The following is a 6744-nucleotide window of genomic DNA, read 5'->3' as shown; positions in this document are numbered from 1 at the left end:
CTCGGCGGCGTTCACATTGACCGGCCGTGGTTTATCACATCTCCCCAGAGCCCTCTGTGCTGGGAATAGCCCTCCCAATAAAATTGAAAAACAAAATGTTCCTGGGTTATTTATACATGAGACTCAGCCCGTGTTTGTTACATATGGCCGCTTGGCTTTCTCCAAGGAGCACAAAGGACTGGAAGAAGGCATCTCTCTCCCTCATGAGGCCCAAGTGGGCAGAGATCAGTTTTCCCAGTTTCACGGAGTTGGCGCTCAGGTCCTGGCCAGCTTCCTCATCTGGTAGTTCCCAGATTGTGAAAACGGCCTTATTTTCTTTGTGTGTGTGTGTGTGTGTGTGTGTGTTGAGTAGGGTAGATTCTATTTGGTGGGAGTTTTGTAAAACACGAATGAAGCATTTCACTTTGGGTGTCTCGGTTTCACTTCCTGTCTATCTTGAGGAAGAGTTCGACTCTTTTCCTTTTTCTCGGAAATGATGCCCCCCCCCCGCCCCCCAGCGTTTCCTTCTTTCAGATGCAGAAGCATACACCTGCAGTCCCAGAGATTGCTCTCAGCAGAAGGGGGTTACCTGCTTTCCCTCAAAGCCGGCCCCTCAGTCCCACAATGGCCTGGTCTAGAGAAGGGTCTGTACGAGGCTGGGAAAACCCAAAACCACATGGGTTTGTGTAGACACAGCTTTCCCTGCAGTCTGGAGGAACAGAATTGGCCAAGAGATGAATTTTGTCAAAACAAGGTCAAGAGATGGGGAGGGCTGTTCCTCTGCAGGCTGAGGTCTCCAGTGCTGGCCACGAGCACATCCTCTGCACCCAGTGAAGCCTCTCTCCTGAAGAGCACAGCAGTGCGTGTGGCCCTGGGGCTAGCTAGGGTCCTGGGGAGAGTTGCCGGATCTGGAGGTGTGTCCAATGGCAGGGATAGGCCCAGCTTGGAGGTGACAGAGTGTCAGGGCGGCTCAGGATCTCTGCTGTCAAATCTCAGCGAGAAAAGCCCAAGGCCCAGGGACGGTGAGTGCCTTGTTGGAAGTCACTCAGGCTGAGTAAGAAGCTGGGCCTTTGGAATCTTAACATCGCCGCCCTCTGCACGCTCAAATCTGGAAGTTGCGAGGTTGGGCTGGTGGCAACGCAGAGGAAGGGAGTTTCAAGAACCTCTTTCCCGGCTAGGTGCAGGCTGGGGTTAACTCTGCCCTTAAGCTCTGCAGCCTGGGGGCCCAGCGTGCAGATGTACGAGGATGCTGTGTATACAGAACCACACAGCGCTTTGCAGAGCTGAGCCACAGAAGCCTCCGAGCACTTTTGGTAATAACTCCACCCACCGCTGGGCTTCCAAGCTCCCCATCTTGCAGGGGCTGCCGGGCTGGAGCGGCAGGCACCACCCCCACGCTGCCCTCCAGGCCTTTGCTGTGGACGCATCGGGTTTGGGGACTCCGTGGGAATGAGTTTATTATTTGGCACATGGGAATTCTGCCTTTTACAGTGATACCATCGGGGTCCTTGGGCAGGGTCTTGGGGTCTCCTTACTCCATACTGATGGGAATGGTGGGCGTAGGAGGAGAAATGGCAGAAAGAGGCTCAGGTCAGCAGGGGACGTGGGGGATGCGAGGAGGCCGTCGGCCAGTTACGAGGCTGCCAGGGCTCAGTGGCGAGGTCAGAGACAAGATGGGACTTGGGAGTTCCGGTCCCAGCAGCCGGAGAGCACACGTGAGGGGCTCAGACGTTGCTGCCGGGGTGATCGCGGTGGTGGCCCCACCTGCCTGAGCGCAGGCCACCACCCTCTTCGCGTCCCCTCCAGGCACGCTTTTCTGCTGCAGCTGACTGTCCCTCACCATAGCCTGGAGCCCCTGTTCCCCCACGGCTGGAGGCTACCCTGAGCCTCCCCACGGGCCTCATGGGGAGCAGCACTTCCGTGCCTGACAGTGTGTCAAACTTGGCCACCAGGGCACAAGCGCAGCTCCTCTGGCCCAGCCCCTCACACCCACACACCTCAGTGCGGGTCAGACACGGTGCCCAAGGCCACCCTCCAGTCCCCTCTGCTGACCTACGCCTCCCCCCTCCTTCTCCCACATCGGTCGCCACGCAAGTCCCACTGAGCTGGGTGGTCCACACAGCTGCCCCAGCTGACCTCCTCTGCCAGCAGTCAGCCTCTCACTTCCCTCTTGGCCCCGCTGGAACATTCCTCTGACCTGTGTTTTCTTCCTCCTGCCCTAAGTACAGCAATGGGGATGGGTCATCTGGAAAGGGACTGGGGGGTGGGGAGATGAGATGAGGGCCGTGTCTGCCCAAGGTCCGTGTTTGCTCCCAGAAATACATGTTGAGGCTTCTCCAAGGGCAGGGATACAGCAGGACCCTTCCCAGAGCTGGCATCACGCCTCCATGTTCTGCTCTTCTAATCTGGCCTCCAGCCCGTCGGTTCCAAGACGTCTCCCTGAATCCCCTAAGATCCCCTGCTCTGGTCTACACACCTGGAAGAGGGCCTGTGAATGTGGCTATGGTGGTTTACTCTGTGATAGAGCATGTTTGACAGCAGAGCTGACTCTAGATAGGAGATTCTCCCAGTGGCCGGACCTAATCACATGAGTTCTTAAAAAGACTCTTCTCTAGCCGGTGGCAGAGGAAGGACATCAGAAATTCAAAGCACAAGAAGGATTCAATGCTCCACTGTTGGCTTAAAGATGGAGGGGAGCCGCGTGGAAGGAACGTGGTGGCCTCTAGGAGCCAAGAGCTGACAACCAGCGAGGAATCCCAATCCCTGCTGATGGACGAGAATAAGCACGGAGGGAGACTCCCTCCACCCCTGAGCCTCCAGCTGAGAACTCAGCCCGGCCAACACCAGATTTCAGCATTCGAGACTCTGGATTTCTGTCCTACGGAAACACGAGCTAATAAATGGTCGTTCTAAGCCACTAACTTTGCCGTAATTTGTTGCGTGGCCATAGAAGACGACCGCAGCAATGGATTTGTCTTTTGGTCAATTGACAATTTATTTGACTGGCAACGCCTCGCAGCCGTTCAACCGGCGAAGAGAAGAAAATGGAAAGGAACAAATGTGGTCGTGGAGTCAATAACTGAAAAAGCAGGGGCACCTGGGTGGCTCAGTCGGTTAAGTGTCCGACTTCAGCTCAGGTTGTGATCCATGGGTTCGAGCCCCATGTTGGGCTCTGTGCTGACAACTCAGGACCGGGAGACTGCTCCAGATTCTGTGTCTCCCTCCCTCTCTGCCCCTCCCCTGCACACATCTGTGCGTGTGCGTGTGTGTGTGTGTGTGTGTGTGTGTCTCTCTCTCAAAAGTAAATAAACATTTTAAAAAAAAACTGAAAAAGCAGATTTCAAGACCGTACACAGTGTGGCCTGGCTCAACACACACACACACACACACACACACACACACACACGAGTTTCTCAACTGGAGGTGATTTTACTCCCCAGGAAACCTCTGGCAGTGTCTGGAGATGTTGCTGGTGGTTGCAACTTGGGAGAACATCGCTGGCATCTAGCAGGCAGAGGTCAGGGATCCTGCAATGCACCGGACAGCCCCCAACAGAGAATTATCCAGCTCCAAATGTCAATAAAAGGTTGAGAGGCACCTGGGTGGCTCAGTCGATTAAATATCCAACTGTGGCTCCGGTCACGATCTCGCGGTTCGTGGGTTCGAGCCCCGCATCGGGCTCTGTGCTGACAGCTCAGAGCCTGGAGGCTGCCTCTGATTCTGTCTCTCTCTCTCTCTGTCCCTCCCCTGCTCACACTCTGTCTCACTCTGTCTCTCTCAAAAATAAATAAACGTTAAAAAAATTTTTTTTAAATGTCACTAAAAGGTTGAGACACACACACTCAAACCCAACAACTATCGAGAGGCAGTGTAGCATGAGGGCCAAGTACAAGATCATATTCAAGTCCTCCCGAACTATGTGATCTTTAGCAAGATTCGAGATCTCTGGGAGCGGCTGTAAAATGGGGCTAAGGAAAGCACCCGCCTTCTAGGGCTAAGTGAGTTAATGTACAGAGTGCATAGAACAACACAGTCTGCTAACTTGAGTGATTACAGGATATGTCTACAGGGCTACTCTTGCATCATCGGAGCTGGGGCAATTTTTGTTTACTTTCCTATATTGCCAAAATTTCACATAATGGACATATTTGATTTTTTTTTTATTTTTTTATTTTTTTTTTTTTTCTCAACGTTTTTTATTTATTTTTGGGACAGAGAGAGACAGAGCATGAACGGGGGAGGGGCAGAGAGAGAGGGAGACATAGAATCGGAAACAGGCTCCAGGCTCCGAGCCATCAGCCCAGAGCCTGACGCGGGGCTCGAACTCACGGACCGCGAGATCGTGACCTGGCTGAAGTCAGACGCTTAACCGACTGCGCCACCCAGGCGCCCCTAATTTTTGTTTTTACATTTATTTATTTTTGAGAAACAGAGAGACAAAGTGTGAGCGGGGGAGGGGCAGAGAGAGAAGGAGACACAGAATCTGAAGCAGGCTCCAGGCTCTGAGCAAGCGGTCAGCACAGAGCCTGATGCGGGGCTCGAACCCACAAACTGTGAGATCGTGACCTGAGCCGAAGTCGGACGCTCAACCGACCGAGCCACCCAGGCGCCCCCCTTTGATTTTCTTAACTGGGGGCAAGTGGGGGGAAAAATCCCGAGGGGGCATACTACAAAACAACTGGCCTGTCCTCTTCAAAAATGTCAAGGTCTTGAAAACCAAAGTTGTCAGCACAGAGCCCAACATGGGGCTCGAACCCATGGATCACGACCTGATCACAAGGTCGAAGACAACTGCAGACTAAAGAAAGCTGAAGGGACCAGGCGACCACAGGTGAGGTGTGATCCCCGTTTATTGGGACAACGGGAGACATTTGAAAGGGGATGACACGTACGATCACAGTATTGCGTCATTGTCACCGGGCCTCAATTTGGTAACCGTACTGTGGTTGTGTAAAGAGATGTCATGGGGGGGGGGGGGGGACGTGTTGAAATATTTAAGGGTGAAGGGTCGTAACGTACGTAACCTACTCTCAAATGGTTCCGAAAACATTCACGCGTGCGAGAGAAAGAGAAAGAGAAAGCAAACGTGGCAAAATGTTAAGTGTCGGTGAATCCGGGCGAAGGGTGTAAGGGTGTTCATTGTGCTTTTCTCGCACCTTTTCTGAAGGTTTCATAATGGTCAACAACGAACCAAAAAAACCCGCCTGTAACCAGGCGCTCCTCCTTCAGACCACTGTGCAGCCTGGTCCAGCGTTGTATTTGCTGCCCCATGCGTGACCCAGCAGTACTAAGTCCGTTTATAGTAAGAAGGATAACCCAGCTTTTCTATTCATACAGCGGAATGCGGCACAGCAGCGAACGGATGGAAACACACTATGGCTCCAGCAACCATGCGGACGCAGACGAACCCAGCAGCCGGGTCCACTTGAAGAATAAACACACAACAACACAAACCCAGGCAAAAGGAACACATATTGTTTTCCGCTGTGTACCTGGGTGGTGAACTGGAAGTGATTATCTTACAGGGCGGCACTGTGCTTACCTGGGGGGGGGGAGGGGGTCACCCGGAAGGACGCATTTAGGGGTGCTCGGCGGCACAGATTTTCTTTCTTGAGTGGTAGTTACACAGGGACTTACTTTTAATGAGACAGATATACACTGTACATTTATGTGCTTTTTAAATTTTTTAATGTTTACTTATTTTTGAGAGAGAGAGAAGAACAGAGAGGGAGGGAGACACAGAATCCGAAGCAGGCTCCAGGCTCCGAGGTGTCAGCACAGAGCCCGGTGCGGGGCTCGAACTCAAGAACAGTGAGTTCACGACCTGAGCCGAAGTCGGACGTTTAACCGCCTGAGCCACCCAGGCACACCTAAATTTATGTTTTATACACAAAAAGCAGCCGTAAAAGCCCCATCAAGGGGCACCTGAGTGGCTCAGTCGGTTAAGCCTCTGACTTTTGATTTCGGCTCAGGTCATGATCTCACAGCTGGTGAGATCGAGCCCCTTGTCCGGCTCTGTGCTGACAGCGCAGAGCCTGCTTGCGATTCTCTCTCTCCCCCTCTCTCTACCCCTTCTCCACTTGCGTTCTCTCTCAAAATAAATAGATACACATTAAAAAAAAAAAAAAAAGTCCCTAAGGAATCCCACTTTGTGCCAGGTGCGCACTGAGTGCCTGGGACCCGCCACTGTGTTAAGGGCGCTGACATCTGTGAGGACCTGGGGCGGGGGGTGCCCTGGGGGGCTGCTCAGAGAAGGGCTGGGGAGGAGTCCCTGAGCTGGGGAGGAGGTGGGGAGCGTCAGCCCCAGCCAGCCAGGGAGGGACGTGGCCCAGTGCACCCCCTGGCGGTGGCTTTAGGGAGCGAGGCTTGCGAAAGCGCAGGGTCGCCTCTACTCACACCCCACCCCCCAGCCCCTTCTTTCTGTACCTGTTTCCCTGTTATTCCCTCCTTCCCCGTGCTCATGACCTATTCCTAGGATTCACCGCAGCAAAAGCTGAACTCAGACTCACCTCTCTCGGGGAGACTTTCCCAATCAAAGCCCCCCCACTCTGACCGTTCCTTCCCCCGTAGGGCTTTCCTTGCTGTCGGAATTTGCACATGCCCTCAGGATGCCTCGTCAGCCTCTCAGCCTCGCCTTGTTTTACAAACCTGCGGCAATGGTGATGGTGATGGAGACGACAGCCGGAACTCGCTGAGGGCCTTGCACCTGCCTGCGTCTGCCGCCTGCTCCCCACAGGCCTCGTCACTCACACGCGTGGTCATGTG

Source organism: Panthera pardus, unplaced genomic scaffold (assembly GCF_024362965.1).
Source record: "Panthera pardus isolate Hobbes unplaced genomic scaffold, ASM2436296v1 HiC_scaffold_12, whole genome shotgun sequence".
Taxonomy (NCBI): Eukaryota; Metazoa; Chordata; class Mammalia; order Carnivora; family Felidae; genus Panthera; species Panthera pardus.
The sequence above is the reverse complement of the archived record's forward strand: the minus strand, read 5'-3'. Positions refer to the sequence as shown.